A 25,112-nucleotide genomic window follows, 5' to 3' on the forward strand; every position below is an offset into this window, starting at 1 on the left:
TACATATCTGCCACTGTGCAGGATAATCCGTATAGGTGTTCGAGTCTTCGAACCGTAATGCGTGAGAAATGGTATCTCAACCCCGTATTTACATATCTGCCACTCTGCAGGAGAATCCGTATAGGTGTTCGAGTGTTCGAACCGTAATGCGCAAGAAATGGTATGCAAACCCCGTATTTACATATCTGCCACTATGCAGGAGAATCCGTATAGGTGTTCGGGTGTTCGAACCGTAATGCGCAAAAAATGGTATGGAAACCCCGTATTTACATATCTGCCACTGTGCAGGAGAATCCGTATAGGTGTTCGAGTGTTCGAACTGTAATGCGCAAGAAATGGTATGGAAACCCCGTATTTACATATCTGCCACTGTGCAGGAGAATCCGTATAGGTGTTCGAGTGTTCGAACCGTAATGCGCAAGAAATGGTATGGAAACCCCGTATTTACATATCTGCCACTGTGCAGGAGAATCCGTATAGATTTTCGAGTGTTCGTACCGTAATGCGCAAGAAATGGTATGCAATCCCCGTATTTACATATCTGCCACTGTGCAGGAGAATCCGTATAGGTGTTCGAGTGTTCGAACCGTAATGCGTGAGAAATGGTATGCAAACCCCGTATTTACATATCTGCCACTGTGCAGGAGAATCCGTATAGGTGTTCGAGTGTTCGAACCGTAATGCGCAAGAAATGGTATGGAAACCCCGTATTTACATATCTGCCACTGTGCAGGAGAATCCGTATAGGTGTTCGAGTGTTCGAACCGTAATGCGCAAGAAATGGTACGGAAACCCCATATTTACATATCTGCCACTGTGCAAGAGAATCCGTATAGGTGTTCGAGTGTTCGAAACGTAATGCGCAAGAAATGGTATGCAAACCCCGTATTTACATATCTGCCACTGTGCAGGAGAATCCGTATAGGTGTTCGAGTGTTCGAACCGTAATGCGTGAGAAATGGTATGCAAATCCCGTATTTACATATCTGCCACTGTGCAGGAGAATCCGTATAGGTGTTCGAGTGTTAGAACCGTAATGCGCAAGAAATGGTATGGAAACCCCGTATTTACATATCTGCCACTGTGCAGGAGAATCCGTATAGGTGTTCGAGTGTTCGAACCGTAATGCGCAAGAAATGGTACGGAAACCCCGTATTTACATATCTGCCACTGTGCAAGAGAATCCGTATAGGTGTTCGAGTGTTCGAAGCGTAATGCGCAAGAAATGGTATGCAAACCCCGTATTTACATATCTGCCACTGTGCAGGAGAATCCGTGTAGGTGTGTTCGGGTGTTCGAACCGTAATGCGCAAGAAATGGTATGTAAACCCCGTATTTACATATCTGCCACTGTGCAGGAGAATCCGTATAGGTGTTCGGGTGTTCGAACCGTAATGCGCAAGAAATGGTATGCAAACCCCGTATTTACATATCTGCCACTGTGTAGGAGAATCCGTATAGGTGTTCGGGTGTTCGAACCGTAATGCGCAAAAAATGGTATGGAAACCCCTTATTTACATATCTGCCACGGTGCAGGAGAATCCGTATAGGTGTTCGAGTGTTCGAACTGTAATGCGCAAGAAATGGTATGGAAACCCCGTATTTACATATCTGCCACTGTGCAGGAGAATCCGTATAGGTGTTCGAGTGTTCGAACCGTAATGCGCAAGAAATGGTATGCAAACCCCGTATTTACATATCTGCCACTGTGCAGGAGAATCCGTATAGGTGTTCGAGTGTTCGAACCGTAATGCGTGAGAAATGGTATGTAAACCCCGTATTTACATATCTGCCACTGTGCAGGAGAATCCGTATAGGTGTTCGAGTGTTCGAACCGTAATGCGCAAGAAATGGTATGCAAACACCGTATTTACATATCTGCCACTGTGCAGGAGAATCCGTATAGGTGTTCGGGTGTTCGAACCGTAATGCGCAAGAACTGGTATGTAAACCCCGTATTTACATATCTGCCACTGTGCAGGAGAATCCGTATAGGTGTTCGGGTGTTCGAACCGTAATGCGCAAGAAATGGTATGTAAGCCCCGTATTTACATATCTGCCACTGTGCAGGAGAATCCGTATAGGTGTTCGAGTGTTCAAAGCGTAATGCGCAAGAAATGGTATGCCAACCCCGTATTTACATATCTGCCACGGTGCAGTAGAATCCGTATAGGTGTTCGGGTGTTCGAACCGTAATGCGCAAGAAATGGTATGGAAACCACGTATTTACATATCTGCCACTGTGCAGGAGAATCCGTATAGGTGTTCGGGTGTTCGAACCGTAATGCGCAAGAAATGGTATGGAAACCCCGTATTTACATATCTGCCACTGTGCAGGAGAATCCGTATCGGTGTTCTTGTGTTCGAACCGTAATGCGCAAGAAATGGTATGGAAACCCCGTATTTACATATCTGCCACTGTGCAAGAGAATCCGTATAGGTGTTCGAGTGTTCGAACCGTAATGCGCAAGAAATGGTATGGAAACCCCGTATTTACATATCTGCCACTGTGCAGGAGAATCCGTATAGGTGTTCGAGTGTTCGAACCATAACGCGCAAAAAATGGTATGCAAACCCCGTATTTACATATCTGCCACTGTGCAGGATAATCCGTATAGGTGTTCGAGTGTTCGAACCGTAATGCGTGAGGAATGGTATGTAAACCCCGTATTTACATATCTGCCACTGTGCAGGAGAATCCGTATAGGTGTTCGAGTGTTCGAACCGTAATGCGCAAGAAATGATATGGAATCCCGTATTTACATATCTGCCACTGTGCAAGAGAATCCGTATAGGTGTTCGGGTGTTCGAAGCGTAATGCGCAAAAAATGGTATGCAAACATCGTATTTACATATCTGCCACTGTGCAGGAGAATCCGTATAGGTGTTCGAGTGTTCGAACCGTAATGCGCAAGAAATGGTATGAAAACCCCGTATTTACATATCTGCCACTGTGCAGGAGAATCCGTATAGGTGTTCGAGTGTTCGAACCGTAATGCGTGAGAAATGGTATGTAAACCCCGTATTTACATATCTGCCACTGTGCAGGAGAATCCGTATAGGTGTTCGAGTGTTCGAACCGTAATGCGCAAGAAATGGTATGGAAACCCCGTATTTACATATCTGCCACTGTGCAGGAGAATCCGTATAGGTGTTCGAGTGTTCGAACCGTAATGCGCAAGAAATGGTATGCAAACACCGTATTTACATATCTGCCACTGTGCAGGAGAATCCGTATAGGTGTTCGGGTGTTCGAACCGTAATGCGCAAGAACTGGTATGTAAACCCCGTATTTACATATCTGCCACCGTGCAGGAGAATCCGTATAGGTGTTCGGGTGTTCGAACCGTAATGCGCAAGAAATGGTATGTAAGCCCCGTATTTACATATCTGCCACTGTGCAGGAGAATCCGTATAGGTGTTCGAGTGTTCAAAGCGTAATGCGCAAGAAATGGTATGCCAACCCCGTATTTACATATCTGCCACGGTGCAGTAGAATCCGTATAGGTGTTCGGGTGTTCGAACCGTAATGCGCAAGAAATGGTATGGAAACCACGTATTTACATATCTGCCACTGTGCAGGAGAATCCGTATAGGTGTTCGGGTGTTCGAACCGTAATGCGCAAGAAATGGTATGGAAACCCCGTATTTACATATCTGCCACTGTGCAGGAGAATCCGTATCGGTGTTCTGGTGTTCGAACCGTAATGCGCAAGAAATGGTATGGAAACCCCGTATTTACATATCTGCCACTGTGCAAGAGAATCCGTATAGGTGTTCGAGTGTTCGAACCGTAATGCGCAAGAAATGGTATGGAAACCCCGTATTTACATATCTGCCACTGTGCAGGAGAATCCGTATAGGTGTTCGAGTGTTCGAACCATAACGCGCAAAAAATGGTATGCAAACCCCGTATTTACATATCTGCCACTGTGCAGGATAATCCGTATAGGTGTTCGAGTGTTCGAACCGTAATGCGTGAGGAATGGTATGTAAACCCCGTATTTACATATCTGCCACTGTGCAGGAGAATCCGTATAGGTGTTCGAGTGTTCGAACCGTAATGCGCAAGAAATGATATGGAATCCCGTATTTACATATCTGCCACTGTGCAAGAGAATCCGTATAGGTGTTCGGGTGTTCGAAGCGTAATGCGCAAAAAATGGTATGCAAACATCGTATTTACATATCTGCCACTGTGCAGGAGAATCCGTATAGGTGTTCGAGTGTTCGAACCGTAATGCGCAAGAAATGGTATGAAAACCCCGTATTTACATATCTGCCACTGTGCAGGAGAATCCGTATAGGTGTTCGAGTGTTCGAACCGTAATGCGTGAGAAATGGTATGTAAACCCCGTATTTACATATCTGCCACTGTGCAGGAGAATCCGTATAGGTGTTCGAGTGTTCGAACCGTAATGCGCAAGAAATGGTATGGAAACCCCGTATTTACATATCTGCCACTGTGCAGGAGAATCCGTATAGGTGTTCGAGTGTTCGAACCGTAATGCGCAAGAAATGGTATGCAAACACCGTATTTACATATCTGCCACTGTGCAGGAGAATCCGTATAGGTGTTCGGGTGTTCGAACCGTAATGCGCAAGAACTGGTATGTAAACCCCGTATTTACATATCTGCCACCGTGCAGGAGAATCCGTATAGGTGTTCGGGTGTTCGAACCGTAATGCGCAAGAAATGGTATGTAAGCCCCGTATTTACATATCTGCCACTGTGCAGGAGAATCCGTATAGGTGTTCGAGTGTTCAAAGCGTAATGCGCAAGAAATGGTATGCCAACCCCGTATTTACATATCTGCCACGGTGCAGTAGAATCCGTATAGGTGTTCGGGTGTTCGAACCGTAATGCGCAAGAAATGGTATGGAAACCACGTATTTACATATCTGCCACTGTGCAGGAGAATCCGTATAGGTGTTCGGGTGTTCGAACCGTAATGCGCAAGAAATGGTATGGAAACCCCGTATTTACATATCTGCCACTGTGCAGGAGAATCCGTATCGGTGTTCTGGTGTTCGAACCGTAATGCGCAAGAAATGGTATGGAAACCCCGTATTTACATATCTGCCACTGTGCAAGAGAATCCGTATAGGTGTTCGAGTGTTCGAACCGTAATGCGCAAGAAATGGTATGGAAACCCCGTATTTACATATCTGCCACTGTGCAGGAGAATCCGTATAGGTGTTCGAGTGTTCGAACCATAACGCGCAAAAAATGGTATGCAAACCCCGTATTTACATATCTGCCACTGTGCAGGATAATCCGTATAGGTGTTCGAGTGTTCGAACCGTAATGCGTGAGGAATGGTATGTAAACCCCGTATTTACATATCTGCCACTGTGCAGGAGAATCCGTATAGGTGTTCGAGTGTTCGAACCGTAATGCGCAAGAAATGATATGGAATCCCGTATTTACATATCTGCCACTGTGCAAGAGAATCCGTATAGGTGTTCGGGTGTTCGAAGCGTAATGCGCAAAAAATGGTATGCAAACATCGTATTTACATATCTGCCACTGTGCAGGAGAATCCGTATAGGTGTTCGAGTGTTCGAACCGTAATGCGCAAGAAATGGTATGAAAACCCCGTATTTACATATCTGCCACTGTGCAGGAGAATCCGTATAGGTGTTCGAGTGTTCGAACCGTAATGCGTGAGAAATGGTATGTAAACCCCGTATTTACATATCTGCCACTGTGCAGGAGAATCCGTATAGGTGTTCGAGTGTTCGAACCGTAATGCGCAAGAAATGGTATGGAAACCCCGTATTTACATATCTGCCACTGTGCAGGAGAATCCGTATAGGTGTTCGAGTGTTCGAACCGTAATGCGCAAGAAATGGTATGCAAACACCGTATTTACATATCTGCCACTGTGCAGGAGAATCCGTATAGGTGTTCGGGTGTTCGAACCGTAATGCGCAAGAACTGGTATGTAAACCCCGTATTTACATATCTGCCACCGTGCAGGAGAATCCGTATAGGTGTTCGGGTGTTCGAACCGTAATGCGCAAGAAATGGTATGTAAGCCCCGTATTTACATATCTGCCACTGTGCAGGAGAATCCGTATAGGTGTTCGAGTGTTCAAAGCGTAATGCGCAAGAAATGGTATGCCAACCCCGTATTTACATATCTGCCACGGTGCAGTAGAATCCGTATAGGTGTTCGGGTGTTCGAACCGTAATGCGCAAGAAATGGTATGGAAACCACGTATTTACATATCTGCCACTGTGCAGGAGAATCCGTATAGGTGTTCGGGTGTTCGAACCGTAATGCGCAAGAAATGGTATGGAAACCCCGTATTTACATATCTGCCACTGTGCAGGAGAATCCGTATAGGTGTTCGAGTGTTCGAACCGTAATGCGCAAGAAATGGTATGCAAACACCGTATTTACATATCTGCCACTGTGCAGGAGAATCCGTATAGGTGTTCGGGTGTTCGAACCGTAATGCGCAAGAACTGGTATGTAAACCCCGTATTTACATATCTGCCACCGTGCAGGAGAATCCGTATAGGTGTTCGGGTGTTCGAACCGTAATGCGCAAGAAATGGTATGTAAGCCCCGTATTTACATATCTGCCACTGTGCAGGAGAATCCGTATAGGTGTTCGAGTGTTCAAAGCGTAATGCGCAAGAAATGGTATGCCAACCCCGTATTTACATATCTGCCACGGTGCAGTAGAATCCGTATAGGTGTTCGGGTGTTCGAACCGTAATGCGCAAGAAATGGTATGGAAACCACGTATTTACATATCTGCCACTGTGCAGGAGAATCCGTATAGGTGTTCGGGTGTTCGAACCGTAATGCGCAAGAAATGGTATGGAAACCCCGTATTTACATATCTGCCACTGTGCAGGAGAATCCGTATCGGTGTTCTGGTGTTCGAACCGTAATGCGCAAGAAATGGTATGGAAACCCCGTATTTACATATCTGCCACTGTGCAAGAGAATCCGTATAGGTGTTCGAGTGTTCGAACCGTAATGCGCAAGAAATGGTATGGAAACCCCGTATTTACATATCTGCCACTGTGCAGGAGAATCCGTATAGGTGTTCGAGTGTTCGAACCATAACGCGCAAAAAATGGTATGCAAACCCCGTATTTACATATCTGCCACTGTGCAGGATAATCCGTATAGGTGTTCGAGTGTTCGAACCGTAATGCGTGAGGAATGGTATGTAAACCCCGTATTTACATATCTGCCACTGTGCAGGAGAATCCGTATAGGTGTTCGAGTGTTCGAACCGTAATGCGCAAGAAATGATATGGAATCCCGTATTTACATATCTGCCACTGTGCAAGAGAATCCGTATAGGTGTTCGGGTGTTCGAAGCGTAATGCGCAAAAAATGGTATGCAAACATCGTATTTACATATCTGCCACTGTGCAGGAGAATCCGTATAGGTGTTCGAGTGTTCGAACCGTAATGCGCAAGAAATGGTATGAAAACCCCGTATTTACATATCTGCCACTGTGCAGGAGAATCCGTATAGGTGTTCGAGTGTTCGAACCGTAATGCGTGAGAAATGGTATGTAAACCCCGTATTTACATATCTGCCACTGTGCAGGAGAATCCGTATAGGTGTTCGAGTGTTCGAACCGTAATGCGCAAGAAATGGTATGGAAACCCCGTATTTACATATCTGCCACTGTGCAGGAGAATCCGTATAGGTGTTCGAGTGTTCGAACCGTAATGCGCAAGAAATGGTATGCAAACACCGTATTTACATATCTGCCACTGTGCAGGAGAATCCGTATAGGTGTTCGGGTGTTCGAACCGTAATGCGCAAGAACTGGTATGTAAACCCCGTATTTACATATCTGCCACCGTGCAGGAGAATCCGTATAGGTGTTCGGGTGTTCGAACCGTAATGCGCAAGAAATGGTATGTAAGCCCCGTATTTACATATCTGCCACTGTGCAGGAGAATCCGTATAGGTGTTCGAGTGTTCAAAGCGTAATGCGCAAGAAATGGTATGCCAACCCCGTATTTACATATCTGCCACGGTGCAGTAGAATCCGTATAGGTGTTCGGGTGTTCGAACCGTAATGCGCAAGAAATGGTATGGAAACCACGTATTTACATATCTGCCACTGTGCAGGAGAATCCGTATAGGTGTTCGGGTGTTCGAACCGTAATGCGCAAGAAATGGTATGGAAACCCCGTATTTACATATTTGCCACTGTGCAGGAGAATCCGTATAGGTGTTCGAATGTTCAAAGCGTAATGCGCAAGAAATGGTATGCCAACCCCGTATTTACATATCTGCCACTGTGCAGTAGAATCCGTATAGGTGTTCGGGTGTTCGAACCGTAATGCGCAAGAAATGGTATGTAAACCCCGTATTTACATATCTGCCACTGTGCAGGAGAATCCGTATAGGTGTTCGGGTGTTCGAACCGTAATGCGCAAGAAATGGTATGGAAACCCCGTATTTACATATCTGCCACTGTGCAGGAGAATCCGTATAGGTGTTCGAGTGTTCGAACCGTAATGCGCAAGAAATGGTATGCAAGCACCGTATTTACATATCTGCCACTGTGCAGGAGAATCCGTATAGGTGTTCGGGTGTTCGAACCGTAATGCGCAAGAACTGGTATGTAAACCCCGTATTTACATATCTGCCACTGTGCAGGAGAATCCGTATAGGTGTTCGGGTGTTCGAACCGTAATGCGCAAGAAATGGTATGTAAACCACGTATTTATATATCTGCCACTGTGCAGGAGAATTCGTATAGGTGTTCGAGTGTTCGAACTGTAATGAGCAAGAAATGGTATCGAAACCCCCTATTTACATATCTGCCACTGTGCAGGAGAATCCGTATAGGTGTTCGAGTGTTCGAACCGTAATGCGCAAGAAATGGTATGGAAACCCCGTATTTACATATCTGCCACTGTGCAGGAGAATCCGTATAGGTGTTCGAGTGTTCGAACCGTAATGCGCAAGAAATGGTATGCAAACCCCGTATTTACATATCTGCCACTGTGCAGGATAATCCGTATAGGTGTTCGAGTCTTCGAACCGTAATGCGTGAGAAATGGTATCTAAACCCCGTATTTACATATCTGCCACTCTGCAGGAGAATCCGTATAGGTGTTCGAGTGTTCGAACCGTAATGCGCAAGAAATGGTATGCAAACCCCGTATTTACATATCTGCCACTATGCAGGAGAATCCGTATAGGTGTTCGGGTGTTCGAACCGTAATGCGCAAAAAATGGTATGGAAACCCCGTATTTACATATCTGCCACTGTGCAGGAGAATCCGTATAGGTGTTCGAGTGTTCGAACTGTAATGCGCAAGAAATGGTATGGAAACCCCGTATTTACATATCTGCCACTGTGCAGGAGAATCCGTATAGGTGTTCGAGTGTTCGAACCGTAATGCGCAAGAAATGGTATGGAAACCCCGTATTTACATATCTGCCACTGTGCAGGAGAATCCGTATAGATTTTCGAGTGTTCGTACCGTAATGCGCAAGAAATGATATGCAATCCCCGTATTTACATATCTGCCACTGTGCAGGAGAATCCGTATAGGTGTTCGAGTGTTCGAACCGTAATGCGTGAGAAATGGTTTGCAAACCCCGTATTTACATATCTGCCACTGTGCAGGAGAATCCGTATAGGTGTTCGAGTGTTCGAACCGTAATGCGCAAGAAATGGTATGGAAACCCCGTATTTACATATCTGCCACTGTGCAGGAGAATCCGTATAGGTGTTCGAGTGTTCGAACCGTAATGCGCAAGAAATGGTACGGAAACCCCATATTTACATATCTGCCACTGTGCAAGAGAATCCGTATAGGTGTTCGAGTGTTCGAAACGTAATGCGCAAGAAATGGTATGCAAACCCCGTATTTACATATCTGCCACTGTGCAGGAGAATCCGTATAGGTGTTCGAGTGTTCGAACCGTAATGCGTGAGAAATGGTATGCAAACCCCGTATTTACATATCTGCCACTGTGCAGGAGAATCCGTATAGGTGTTCGAGTGTTAGAACCGTAATGCGCAAGAAATGGTATGGAAACCCCGTATTTACATATCTGCCACTGTGCAGGAGAATCCGTATAGGTGTTCGAGTGTTCGAACCGTAATGCGCAAGAAATGGTACGGAAACCCCGTATTTACATATCTGCCACTGTGCAAGAGAATCCGTATAGGTGTTCGAGTGTTCGAAGCGTAATGCGCAAGAAATGGTATGCAAACCCCGTATTTACATATCTGCCACTGTGCAGGAGAATCCGTGTAGGTGTGTTCGGGTGTTCGAACCGTAATGCGCAAGAAATGGTATGTAAACCCCGTATTTACATATCTGCCACTGTGCAGGAGAATCCGTATAGGTGTTCGGGTGTTCGAACCGTAATGCGCAAGAAATGGTATGCAAACCCCGTATTTACATATCTGCCACTGTGTAGGAGAATCCGTATAGGTGTTCGGGTGTTCGAACCGTAATGCGCAAAAAATGGTATGGAAACCCCTTATTTACATATCTGCCACGGTGCAGGAGAATCCGTATAGGTGTTCGAGTGTTCGAACTGTAATGCGCAAGAAATGGTATGGAAACCCCGTATTTACATATCTGCCACTGTGCAGGAGAATCCGTATAGGTGTTCGAGTGTTCGAACCGTAATGCGCAAGAAATGGTATGCAAACCCCGTATTTACATATCTGCCACTGTGCAGGAGAATCCGTATAGGTGTTCGAGTGTTCGAACCGTAATGCGTGAGAAATGGTATGTAAACCCCGTATTTACATATCTGCCACTGTGCAGGAGAATCCGTATAGGTGTTCGAGTGTTCGAACCGTAATGCGCAAGAAATGGTATGGAAACCCCGTATTTACATATCTGCCACTGTGCAGGAGAATCCGTATAGGTGTTCGAGTGTTCAAAGCGTAATGCGCAAGAAATGGTATGCCAACCCCGTATTTACATATCTGCCACGGTGAGTAGAATCCGTATAGGTGTTCGGGTGTTCGAACCGTAATGCGCAAGAAATGGTATGGAAACCCCGTATTTACATATCTGCCACTGTGCAGGAGAATCCGTATCGGTGTTCTTGTGTTCGAACCGTAATGCGCAAGAAATGGTATGGAAACCCCGTATTTACATATCTGCCACTGTGCAAGAGAATCCGTATAGGTGTTCGAGTGTTCGAACCGTAATGCGCAAGAAATGGTATGGAAACCCCGTATTTACATATCTGCCACTGTGCAGGAGAATCCGTATAGGTGTTCGAGTGTTCGAACCATAACGCGCAAAAAATGGTATGCAAACCCCGTATTTACATATCTGCCACTGTGCAGGATAATCCGTATAGGTGTTCGAGTGTTCGAACCGTAATGCGTGAGGAATGGTATGTAAACCCCGTATTTACATATCTGCCACTGTGCAGGAGAATCCGTATAGGTGTTCGAGTGTTCGAACCGTAATGCGCAAGAAATGATATGGAATCCCGTATTTACATATCTGCCACTGTGCAAGAGAATCCGTATAGGTGTTCGGGTGTTCGAAGCGTAATGCGCAAAAAATGGTATGCAAACATCGTATTTACATATCTGCCACTGTGCAGGAGAATCCGTATAGGTGTTCGGGTGTTCGAACTGTAATGCGCAAGAAATGCTATGGAAACCCCGTATTTACATATCTGCCACTGTGCAGGAGAATCCGTATAGGTGTTCGAGTGTTCGAACCGTAATGCGCAAGAAATGGTATGCAAACCCCGTATTTACATATCTGCCACTGTGTAGGAGAATCCGTATAGGAGTTCGAGTGTTCGAACCGTAATGCGCAAGAAATGGTATGCAAACCCCGTATTTACATATCTGCCACTGTATAGGAGAATCCGTATAGGTGTTCGGGTGTTCGAACCGTAATGCGCAAAAAATGGTATGGAAACCCCTTATTTACATATCTGCCACGGTGCAGGAGAATCCGTATAGGTGTTCGAGTGTTCGAACCGTAATGCGCAAGAAATGGTATGGAAACCCCGTATTTACATATCTGCCACTGTGCAGGAGAATCCGTATAGGTGTTCGGGTGTTCGAACCGTAATGCGCAAGAACTGGTATGTAAACCCCGTATTTACATATCTGCCACTGTGCAGGAGAATCCGTATAGGTGTTCGGGTGTTCGAACCGTAATGCGCAAGAAATGGTATGTATGCCCCGTATTTACATATCTGCCACTGTGCAGGAGAATCCGTATAGGTGTTCGAGTGTTCAAAGCGTAATGCGCAAGAAATGGTATGCCAACCCCGTATTTACATATCTGCCACTGTGCAGGAGAATCCGTATAGGTGTTCGAGTGTTCGAACCGTAATGCGCAAGAAATGGTATGCAAACACCGTATTTACATATCTGCCACTGTGCAGGAGAATCCGTATAGGTGTTCGGGTGTTCGAACCGTAATGCGCAAGAACTGGTATGTAAACCCCGTATGTACATATCTGCCACTGTGCAGGAGAATCCGTATAGGTGTTCGGGTGTTCGAACCGTAATGCGCAAGAAATGGTATGTAAGCCCCGTATTTACATATCTGCCACTGTGCAGGAGAATCCGTATAGGTGTTCGAGTGTTCAAAGCGTAATGCGCAAGAAATGGTATGCCAACCCCGTATTTACATATCTGCCACGGTGCAGTAGAATCCGTATAGGTGTTCGGGTGTTCGAACCGTAATGCGCAAGAAATGGTATGGAAACCACGTATTTACATATCTGCCACTGTGCAGGAGAATCCGTATAGGTGTTCGGGTGTTCGAACCGTAATGCGCAAGAAATGGTATGGAAACCCCGTATTTACATATCTGCCACTGTGCAGGAGAATCCGTATCGGTGTTCTTGTGTTCGAACCGTAATGCGCAAGAAATGGTATGGAAACCCCGTATTTACATATCTGCCACTTTGCAAGAGAATCCGTATAGGTGTTCGAGTGTTCGAAGCGTAATGCGCAGGAAATGGTATGCAAACCCCGTATTTACATATCTGCCACTGTGCAGGAGAATCCGTGTAGGTGTGTTCGGGTGTTCGAACCGTAATGCGCAAGAAATGGTATGTAAACCCCATATTTACATATCTGCCACTGTGCAGGAGAATCCGAATAGGTGTTCGGGTGTTCGAACCGTAATGCGCAAGAAATGGTATGCAAACCCCGTATTTACATATCTGCCACTGTGTAGGAGAATCCGTATAGGTGTTCGGGTGTTCGAACCGTAATGCGCAAAAAATGGTATGGAAACCCCTTATTTACATATCTGCCACGGTGCAGGAGAATCCGTATAGGTGTTCGAGTGTTCGAACTGTAATGCGCAAGAAATGGTATGGAAACCCCGTATTTACATATCTGCCACTGTGCAGGAGAATCCGTATAGGTGTTCGAGTGTTCGAACCGTAATGCGCAAGAAATGGTATGCAAACCCCGTATTTACATATCTGCCACTGTGCAGGAGAATCCGTATAGGTGTTCGAGTGTTCGAACCGTAATGCGTGAGAAATGGTATGTAAACCCCGTATTTACATATCTGCCACTGTGCAGGAGAATCCGTATAGGTGTTCGAGTGTTCGAACCGTAATGCGCAAGAAATGGTATGGAAACCCCGTATTTACATATTTGCCACTGTGCAGGAGAATCCGTATAGGTGTTCGAGTGTTCGAACCGTAATGCGCAAGAAATGGTATGCAAACACCGTATTTACATATCTGCCACTGTGCAGGAGAATCCGTATAGGTGTTCGGGTGTTCGAACCGTAATGCGCAAGAACTGGTATGTAAACCCCGTATTTACATATCTGCCACTGTGCAGGAGAATCCGTATAGGTGTTCGGGTGTTCGAACCGTAATGCGCAAGAAATGGTATGTAAGCCCCGTATTTACATATCTGCCACTGTGCAGGAGAATCCGTATAGGTGTTCGAGTGTTCAAAGCGTAATGCGCAAGAAATGGTATGCCAACCCCGTATTTACATATCTGCCACGGTGCAGTAGAATCCGTATAGGTGTTCGGGTGTTCGAACCGTAATGCGCAAGAAATGGTATGGAAACCACGTATTTACATATCTGCCACTGTGCAGGAGAATCCGTATAGGTGTTCGGGTGTTCGAACCGTAATGCGCAAGAAATGGTATGGAAACCCCGTATTTACATATCTGCCACTGTGCAGGAGAATCCGTATCGGTGTTCTTGTGTTCGAACCGTAATGCGCAAGAAATGGTATGGAAACCCCGTATTTACATATCTGCCACTGTGCAAGAGAATCCGTATAGGTGTTCGAGTGTTCGAAGCGTAATGCGCAAGAAATGGTATGCAAACCCCGTATTTACATATCTGCCACTGTGCAGGAGAATCCGTGTAGGTGTGTTCGGGTGTTCGAACCGTAATGCGCAAGAAATGGTATGTAAACCCCGTATTTACATATCTGCCACTGTGCAGGAGAATCCGAATAGGTGTTCGGGTGTTCGAACCGTAATGCGCAAGAAATGGTATGCAAACCCCGTATTTACATATCTGCCACTGTGTAGGAGAATCCGTATAGGTGTTCGGGTGTTCGGACCGTAATGCGCAAAAAATGGTATGGAAACCCCTTATTTACATATCTGCCACGGTGCAGGAGAATCCGTATAGGTGTTCGAGTGTTCGAACTGTAATGCGCAAGAAATGGTATGGAAACCCCGTATTTACATATCTGCCACTGTGCAGGAGAATCCGTATAGGTGTTCGAGTGTTCGAACCGTAATGCGCAAGAAATGGTATGCAAACCCCGTATTTACATATCTGCCACTGTGCAGGAGAATCCGTATAGGTGTTCGAGTGTTCGAACCGTAATGCGTAAGAAATGGTATGTAAACCCCGTATTTACATATCTGCCACTGTGCAGGAGAATCCGTATAGGTGTTCGAGTGTTCGAACCGTAATGCGCAAGAAATGGTATGGAAACCCCGTATTTACATATCTGCCACTGTGCAGGAGAATCCGTATAGGTGTTCGAGTGTTCGAACCGTAATGCGCAAGAAATGGTATGCAAACACCGTATTTACATATCTGCCACTGTGCAGGAGAATCCGTATAGGTGTTCGGGTGTTCGAACCGTAATGCGCAAGAACTGGTATGTAAACCCCGTATTTACATATCTGCCACTGTGCAGGAGAATCCGTATAGGTGTTCGGGTGTTCGAACCGTAATGCGCAAGAAATGGTATGTAAGCCCCGTATTTACATATATGCCACTGTGCAGGAGAATCCGTATAGGTGTTCGAGTGTTCAAAGCGTAATGCGCAAGAAATGGTATGCCAACCCCGTATTTACATATCTGCCACGGTGCAGTAGAATCCGTATAGGTGTTCGGGTGTTCGAACCGTAATGCGCAAGAAATGGTATGGAAACCACGTATTTACATATCTGCCACTGTGCAGGAGAATCCGTATAGGTGTTCGGGTGTTCGAACCGTAATGCGCAAGAAATGGTATGGAAACCCCGTATTTACATATCTGCCACTGTGCAGGAGAATCCGTATCGGTGTTCTTGTGTTCGAACCGTAATGCGCAAGAAATGGTATGGAAACCCCGTATTTACATATCTGCCACTGTGCAAGAGAATCCGTATAGGTGTTCGAGTGTTCAAACCGTAATGCGCAAGAAATGGAATGGAAACCCCGTATTTACATATCTGCCACTGTGCAGGAGAATCCGTATAGGTGTTCGAGTGTTCGAACCATAACGCGCAAAAAATGGTATGCAAACCCCGTATTTACATATCTGCCACTGTGCAGGATAATCCGTATAGGTGTTCGAGTGTTCGAACCGTAATGCGTGAGAAATGGTATTTAAATCCCGTATTTACATATCTGCCACTGTGCAGGAGAATCCGTATAGGTGTTCGAGTGTTCAAACCGTAATGCGCAAGAAATGATATGGAATCCCGTATTTACATATCTGCCACTGTGCAAGAGAATCCGTATAGGTGTTCGGGTGTTCGAACCGTAATGCGCAAGAAATGGTATGTAAGCCCCGTATTTACATATCTGCCACTCTGCAGGAGAATCCGTATAGGTGTTCGAGTGTTCAAAGCGTAATGCGCAAGAAATGGTATGCCAACCCCGTATTTACATATCTGCCACGGTGCAGTAGAATCCGTATAGGTGTTCGGGTGTTCGAACCGTAATGCGCAAGAAATGGTATGGAAACCACGTATTTACATATCTGCCACTGTGCAGGAGAATCCGTATAGGTGTTCGGGTGTTCGAACCGTAATGCGCAAGAAATGGTATGGAAACCCCGTATTTACATATCTGCCACTGTGCAGGAGAATCCGTATCGGTGTTCTTGTGTTCGAACCGTAATGCGCAAGAAATGGTATGGAAACCCCGTATTTACATATCTGCCACTGTGCAAGAGAATCCGTATAGGTGTTCGAGTGTTCGAACCGTAATGCGCAAGAAATGGTATGGAAACCCCGTATTTAGATATCTGCCACTATGCAGGAGAATCCGTATAGGTGTTCGAGTGTTCGAACCATAACGCGCAAAAAATGGTATGCAAACCCCGTATTTACATATCTGCCACTGTGCAGGATAATCCGTATAGGTGTTCGAATGTTCGAACCGTAATGCGCAAGAAATGGTATGCAAACCCCGTATTTACATATCTGCCACTGTGCAGGAGAATCCGTATAGGTGTTCGAGTGTTCGAACCATAACGCGCAAAAAATGGTATGCAAACCCCGTATTTACATATCTGCCACTGTGCAGGATAATCCGTATAGGTGTTCGAGTGTTCGAACCGTAATGCGTGAGAAATGGTATGTAAATCCCGTATTTACATATCTGCCACTGTGCAGGAGAATCCGTATAGGTGTTCGAGTGTTCGAACCGTAATGCGCAAGAAATGATATGGAATCCCGTATTTACATATCTGCCACTGTGCAAGAGAATCCGTATAGGTGTTCGGGTGTTCGAACCGTAATGCGCAAGAAATGGTATGTAAGCCCCGTATTTACATATTTGCCACTCTGCAGGAGAATCCGTATAGGTGTTCGAGTGTTCAAAGCGTAATGCGCAAGAAATGGTATGCCAACCCCGTATTTACATATCTGCCACGGTGCAGTAGAATCCGTATAGGTGTTCGGGTGTTCGAACCGTAATGCGCAAGAAATGGTATGGAAACCACGTATTTACATATCTGCCACTGTGCAGGAGAATCCGTATAGGTGTTCGGGTGTTCGAACCGTAATGCGCAAGAAATGGTATGGAAACCCCGTATTTACATATCTGCCACTGTGCAGGAGAATCCGTATCGGTGTTCTTGTGTTCGAACCGTAATGCGCAAGAAATGGTATGGAAACCCCGTATTTACATATCTGCCACCGTGCAAGAGAATCCGTATAGGTGTTCGAGTGTTCGAACCGTAATGCGCAAGAAATGGTATGGAAACCCCGTATTTAGATATCTGCCACTATGCAGGAGAATCCGTATAGGTGTTCGAGTGTTCGAACCATAACGCGCAAAAAATGGTATGCAAACCCCGTATTTACATATCTGCCACTGTGCAGGATAATCCGTATAGGTGTTCGAGTGTTCGAATCGTAATGCGCAAGAAATGGTATGCAAACCCCGTATTTACATATCTGCCACTGTGCAGGAGAATCCGTATAGGTGTTCGAGTGTTCGAACCGTAATGCGTGAGAAATGGTATGTAAACCCCGTATTTACATATCTGCCACTGTGCAGGAGAATCCGTATAGGTGTTCGAGTGTTCGAACCGTAATGCGCAAGAAATGGTATGGAAACCCCGTATTTACATATCTGCCACTGTGCAGGAGAATCCGTATAGGTGTTCGAGTGTTCGAACCGTAATGCGCAAGAAATGGTATGCAAACACCGTATTTACATATCTGCCACTGTGCAGGAGAATCCGTATAGGTGTTCGGGTGTTCGAACCGTAATGCGCAAGAAATGGTATGGAAACCCCGTATTTACATATTTGCCACTGTGCAGGAGAATCCGTATAGGTGTTCGAATGTTCAAAGCGTAATGCGCAAGAAATGGTATGCCAACCCCGTATTTACATATCTGCCACTGTGCAGTAGAATCCGTATAGGTGTTCGGGTGTTCGAACCGTAATGCGCAAGAAATGGTATGTAAACCCCGTATTTACATATCTGCCACTGTGCAGGAGAATCCGTATAGGTGTTCGGGTGTTCGAACCGTAATGCGCATGAAATGGTATGGAAACCCCGTATTTACATATCTGCCACTGTGCAGGAGAATCCGTATAGGTGTTCGGGTGTTCGAAGCGTAATGCGCAAGAAATGGTATGCAAACCCCGTATTTACATATTTGCCACTGTGCAGGAGAATCCGTATAGGTGTTCGAATGTTCAAAACGTAATGCGCAAGAAATGGTATGCCAACCCCGTATTTACATATCTGCCACTGTGCAGTAGAATCCGTATAGGTGTTCGGGTGTTCGAACCGTAATGCGCAAGAAATGGTATGGAAACCACGTATTTACATATCTGCCACTGTGCAGGAGAATCCGTATAGGTGTTCGGGTGTTCGAACCGTAATGCGCAAGAAATGGTATGGAAACCCCGTATTTACATATCTGCCACTGTGCAGGAGAATCCGTATAGGTGTTCGGGTGTTCGAAGCGTAATGCGCAAGAAATGGTATGCAAACCCCGTATTTACATATTTGCCACTGTGCAGGAGAATCCGTATAGGTGTTCGAATGTTCGAAGCGTAATGCGCAAGAAATGGTATGCCAACCCCGTATTTACATATCTGCCACTGTGCAGTAGAATCCGTATAGGTGTTCGGGTGTTCGAACCGTAATGCGCAAGAAATGGTATGGAACCCACGTATTTACATATCTGCCACTGTGTAGGAGAATCCGTATAGGTGTTCGGGTGTTCGAACCGTAATGCGCAAGAAATGGTATGGAAACCCCGTATTTACATATTTGCCACTGTGCAGGAGAATCCGTATAGGTGTTCGAATGTTCAAAGCGTAATGCGCAAGAAATGGTATGCCAACCCCGTATTTACATATCTGCCACTGTGCAGTAGAATCTGTATAGGTGTTCGGGTGTTCGAACCGTAATGCGCAAAAAATGGTATGTAAACCCCGTATTTACATATCTGCCACTGTGCAGGAGAATCCGTATAGGTGTTCGGGTGTTCGAACCGTAATGCGCAAGAAATGGTATGGAAACCCCGTATTTACATATCTGCCACTGTGCAGGAGAATCCGTATAGGTGTTCGAGTGTTCGAACCGTAATGCGCAAGAAATGGTATGCAAACACCGTATTTACATATCTGCCACTGTGCAGGAGAATCCGTATAGGTGTTCGGGTGTTCGAACCGTAATGCGCAAGAACTGGTATGTAAACCCCGTATTTACATATCTGCCACTGTGCAGGAGAATCCGTATAGGTGTTCGGGTGTTCGAACCGTAATGCGCAAGAAATGGTATGTAAGCCCCGTATTTACAAATCTGCCACTGTGCAGGAGAATCCGTATAGGTGCTCGAGTGTTCAAAGCGTAATGCGCAAGAAATGGTATGCCAACCCCGTATTTACATATCTGCCACGGTGCAGTAGAATCCGTATAGGTGTTCGGGTGTTCGAACCGTAATGCGCAAGAAATGGTATGGAAACCCCGTATTTACATATCTGCCACTGTGCAGGAGAATCCGTATAGGTGTTCGGGTGTTCGAACCGTAATGCGCAAGAAATGGTATGGAAACCCCGTATTTACATATCTGCCACTGTGCAGGAGAATCCGTATCGGTGTTCTTGTGTTCGAACCGTAATGCGCAAGAAATGGTATGGAAACCCCGTATTTACATATCTGCCACTGTGCAAGAGAATCCGTATAGGTGTTCGAGTGTTCGAAGCGTAATGCGCAAGAAATAGTATGCAAACCCCGTATTTACATATCTGCCACTGTGCAGGAGAATCCGTGTAGGTGTGTTCGGGTGTTCGAACCGTAATGCGCAAGAAATGGTATGTAAACCCCGTATTTACATATCTGCCACTGTGCAGGAGAATCCGAATAGGTGTTCGGGTGTTCGAACCGTAATGCGCAAGAAATGGTATGCAAACCCCGTATTTACATATCTGCCACTGTATAGGAGAATCCGTATAGGTGTTCGGGTGTTCGAACCGTAATGCGCAAAAAATGGTATGGAAACCCCTTATTTACATATCTGCCACGGTGCAGGAGAATCCGTATAGGTGTTCGAGTGTTCGAACCGTAATGCGCAAGAAATGGTATGGAAACCCCGTATTTACATATCTGCCACTGTGCAGGAGAATCCGTATAGGTGTTCGGGTGTTCGAACCGTAATGCGCAAGAACTGGTTTGTAAACCCCGTATTTACATATCTGCTACTGTGCAGGAGAATCCGTATAGGTGTTCGGGTGTTCGAACCGTAATGCGCAAGAAATGGTATGTATGCCCCGTATTTACATATCTGCCACTGTGCAGGAGAATCCGTATAGGTGTTCGAGTGTTCAAAGCGTAATGCGCAAGAAATGGTATGCCAACCCCGTATTTACATATCTGCCACTGTGCAGGAGAATCCGTATAGGTGTTCGAGTGTTCGAACCGTAATGCGCAAGAAATGGTATGCAAACACCGTATTTACATATCTGCCACTGTGCAGGAGAATCCGTATAGGTGTTCGGGTGTTCGAACCGTAATGCGCAAGAACTGGTATGTAAACCCCGTATGTACATATCTGCCACTGTGCAGGAGAATCCGTATAGGTGTTCGGGTGTTCGAACCGTAATGCGCAAGAAATGGTATGTAAGCCCCGTATTTACATATCTGCCACTGTGCAGGAGAATCCGTATAGGTGTTCGAGTGTTCAAAGCGTAATGCGCAAGAAATGGTATGCCAACCCCGTATTTACATATCTGCCACGGTGCAGTAGAATCCGTATAGGTATTCGGGTGTTCGAACCGTAATGCGCAAGAAATGGTATGGAAACCACGTATTTACATATCTGCCATTGTGCAGGAGAATCCGTATAGGTGTTCGGGTGTTCGAACCGTAATGCGCAAGAAATGGTATGGAAACCCCGTATTTACATATCTGCCACTGTGCAGGAGAATCCGTATCGGTGTTCTTGTGTTCGAACCGTAATGCGCAAGAAATGGTATGGAAACCCCGTATTTACATATCTGCCACTTTGCAAGAGAATCCGTATAGGTGTTCGAGTGTTCGAAGCGTAATGCGCAAGAAATGGTATGCAAACCCCGTATTTACATATCTGCCACTGTGCAGGAGAATCCGTGTAGGTGTGTTCGGGTGTTCGAACCGTAATGCGCAAGAAATGGTATGTAAACCCCGTATTTACATATCTGCCACTGTGCAGGAGAATCCGAATAGGTGTTCGGGTGTTCGAACCGTAATGCGCAAGAAATGGTATGCAAACCCCGTATTTACATATCTGCCACTGTGTAGGAGAATCCGTATAGGTGTTCGGGTGTTCGAACCGTAATGCGCAAAAAATGGTATGGAAACCCCTTATTTACATATCTGCCACGGTGCAGGAGAATCCGTATAGGTGTTCGAGTGTTCGAACTGTAATGCGCAAGAAATGGTATGGAAACCCCGTATTTACATATCTGCCACTGTGCAGGAGAATCCGTATAGGTGTTCGAGTGTTCGAACCGTAATGCGCAAGAAATGGTATGCAAACCCCGTATTTACATATCTGCCACTGTGCAGGAGAATCCGTATAGGTGTTCGAGTGTTCGAACCGTAATGCGTGAGAAATGGTATGTAAACCCCGTATTTACATATCTGCCACTGTGCAGGAGAATCCGTATAGGTGTTCGAGTGTTCGAACCGTAATGCGCAAGAAATGGTATGGAAACCCCGTATTTACATATCTGCCACTGTGCAGGAGAATCCGTATAGGTGTTCGAGTGTTCGAACCGTAATGCGCAAGAAATGGTATGCAAACACCGTATTTACATATCTGCCACTGTGCAGGAGAATCCGTATAGGTGTTCGGGTGTTCGAACCGTAATGCGCAAGAACTGGTATGTAAACCCCGTATTTACATATCTGCCACTGTGCAGGAGAATCCGTATAGGTGTTCGGGTGTTCGAACCGTAATGCGCAAGAAATGGTATGTAAGCCCCGTATTTACATATCTGCCACTGTGCAGGAGAATCCGTATAGGTGTTCGAGTGTTCAAAGCGTAATGCGCAAGAAATGGTATGCCAACCCCGTATTTACATATCTGCCACGGTGCAGTAGAATCCGTATAGGTGTTCGGGTGTTCGAACCGTAATGCGCAAGAAATGGTATGGAAACCACGTATTTACATATCTGCCACTGTGCAGGAGAATCCGTATAGGTGTTCGGGTGTTCGAACCGTAATGCGCAAGAAATGGTATGGAAACCCCGTATTTACATATCTGCCACTGTGCAGGAGAATCCGTATCGGTGTTCTTGTGTTCGAACCGTAATGCGCAAGAAATGGTATGGAAACCCCGTATTTACATATCTGCCACTGTGCAAGAGAATCCGTATAGGTGTTCGAGTGTTCGAAGCGTAATGCGCAAGAAATGGTATGCAAACCCCGTATTTACATATCTGCCACTGTGCAGGAGAATCCGTGTAGGTGTGTTCGGGTGTTCGAACCGTAATGCGCAAGAAATGGTATGTAAACCCCGTATTTACATATCTGCCACTGTGCAGGAGAATCCGAATAGGTGTTCGGGTGTTCGAACCGTAATGCGCAAGAAATGGTATGCAAACCCCGTATTTACATATCTGCCACTGTGTAGGAGAATCCGTATAGGTGTTCGGGTGTTCGAACCGTAATGCGCAAAAAATGGTATGGAAACCCCTTATTTACATATCTGCCACGGTGCAGGAGAATCCGTATAGGTGTTCGAGTGTTCGAACTGTAATGCGCAAGAAATGGTATGGAAACCCCGTATTTACATATCTGCCACTATGCAGGAGAATCCGTATAGGTGTTCGAGTGTTCGAACCGTAATGCGCAAGAAATGGTATGCAAACCCCGTATTTACATATCTGCCACTGTGCAGGAGAATCCGTATAGGTGTTCGAGTGTTCGAACCGTAATGCGTGAGAAATGGTATGTAAACCCCGTATTTACATATCTGCCACTGTGCAGGAGAATCCGTATAGGTGTTCGAGTGTTCGAACCGTAATGCGCAAGAAATGGTATGGAAACCCCGTATTTACATATCTGCCACTGTGCAGGAGAATCCGTATAGGTGTTCGAGTGTTCGAACCGTAATGCGCAAGAAATGGTATGCAAACACCGTATTTACATATCTGCCACTGTGCAGGAGAATCCGTATAGGTGTTCGGGTGTTCGAACCGTAATGCGCAAGAACTGGTATGTAAACCCCGTATTTACATATCTGCCACTGTGCAGGAGAATCCGTATAGGTGTTCGGGTGTTCGAACCGTAATGCGCAAGAAATGGTATGTAAGCCCCGTATTTACATATCTGCCACTGTGCAGGAGAATCCGTATAGGTGTTCGAGTGTTCAAAGCGTAATGCGCAAGAAATGGTATGCCAACCCCGTATTTACATATCTGCCACGGTGCAGTAGAATCCGTATAGGTGTTCGGGTGTTCGAACCGTAATGCGCAAGAAATGGTGTGGAAACCACGTATTTACATATCTGCCACTGTGCAGGAGAATCCGTACAGGTGTTCGGGTGTTCGAACCGTAATGCGCAAGAAATGGTATGGAAACCCCGTATTTACATATCTGCCACTGTGCAGGAGAATCCGTATCGGTGTTCTTGTGTTCGAACCGTAATGCGCAAGAAATGGTATGGAAACCCCGTATTTACATATCTGCCACTGTGCAAGAGAATCCGTATAGGTGTTCGAGTGTTCAAACCGTAATGCGCAAGAAATGGAATGGAAACCCCGTATTTACATATCTGCCACTGTGCAGGAGAATCCGTATAGGTGTTCGAGTGTTCGAACCATAACGCGCAAAAAATGGTATGCAAACCCCGTATTTACATATCTGCCACTGTGCAGGATAATCCGTATAGGTGTTCGAGTGTTCGAACCGTAATGCGTGAGAAATGGTATGTAAATCCCGTATTTACATATCTGCCACTGTGCAGGAGAATCCGTATAGGTGTTCGAGTGTTCAAACCGTAATGCGCAAGAAATGATATGGAATCCCGTATTTACATATCTGCCACTGTGCAAGAGAATCCGTATAGGTGTTCGGGTGTTCGAACCGTAATGCGCAAGAAATGGTATGTAAGCCCCGTATTTACATATCTGCCACTCTGCAGGAGAATCCGTATAGGTGTTCGAGTGTTCAAAGCGTAATGCGCAAGAAATGGTATGCCAACCCCGTATTTACATATCTGCCACGGTGCAGTAGAATCCGTATAGGTGTTCGGGTGTTCGAACCGTAATGCGCAAGAAATGGTATGGAAACCACGTATTTACATATCTGCCACTGTGCAGGAGAATCCGTATAGGTGTTCGGGTGTTCGAACCGTAATGCGCAAGAAATGGTATGGAAACCCCGTATTTACATATCTGCCACTGTGCAGGAGAATCCGTATCGGTGTTCTTGTGTTCGAACCGTAATGCGCAAGAAATGGTATGGAAACCCCGTATTTACATATCTGCCACTGTGCAAGAGAATCCGTATAGGTGTTCGAGTGTTCGAACCGTAATGCGCAAGAAATGGTATGGAAACCCCGTATTTAGATATCTGCCACTATGCAGGAGAATCCGTATAGGTGTTCGAGTGTTCGAACCATAACGCGCAAAAAATGGTATGCAAACCCCGTATTTACATATCTGCCACTGTGCAGGATAATCCGTATAGGTGTTCGAATGTTCGAACCGTAATGCGCAAGAAATGGTATGCAAACCCCGTATTTACATATCTGCCACTGTGCAGGAGAATCCGTATAGGTGTTCGAGTGTTCGAACCATAACGCGCAAAAAATGGTATGCAAACCCCGTATTTACATATCTGCCACTGTGCAGGATAATCCGTATAGGTGTTCGAGTGTTCGAACCGTAATGCGTGAGAAATGGTATGTAAATCCCGTATTTACATATCT

Source organism: Camellia sinensis, unplaced genomic scaffold (genome assembly GCF_055761805.1).
Source record: "Camellia sinensis isolate YWXY unplaced genomic scaffold, ASM5576180v1 Unanchor13, whole genome shotgun sequence".
NCBI lineage: Eukaryota > Viridiplantae > Streptophyta > Magnoliopsida > Ericales > Theaceae > Camellia > Camellia sinensis.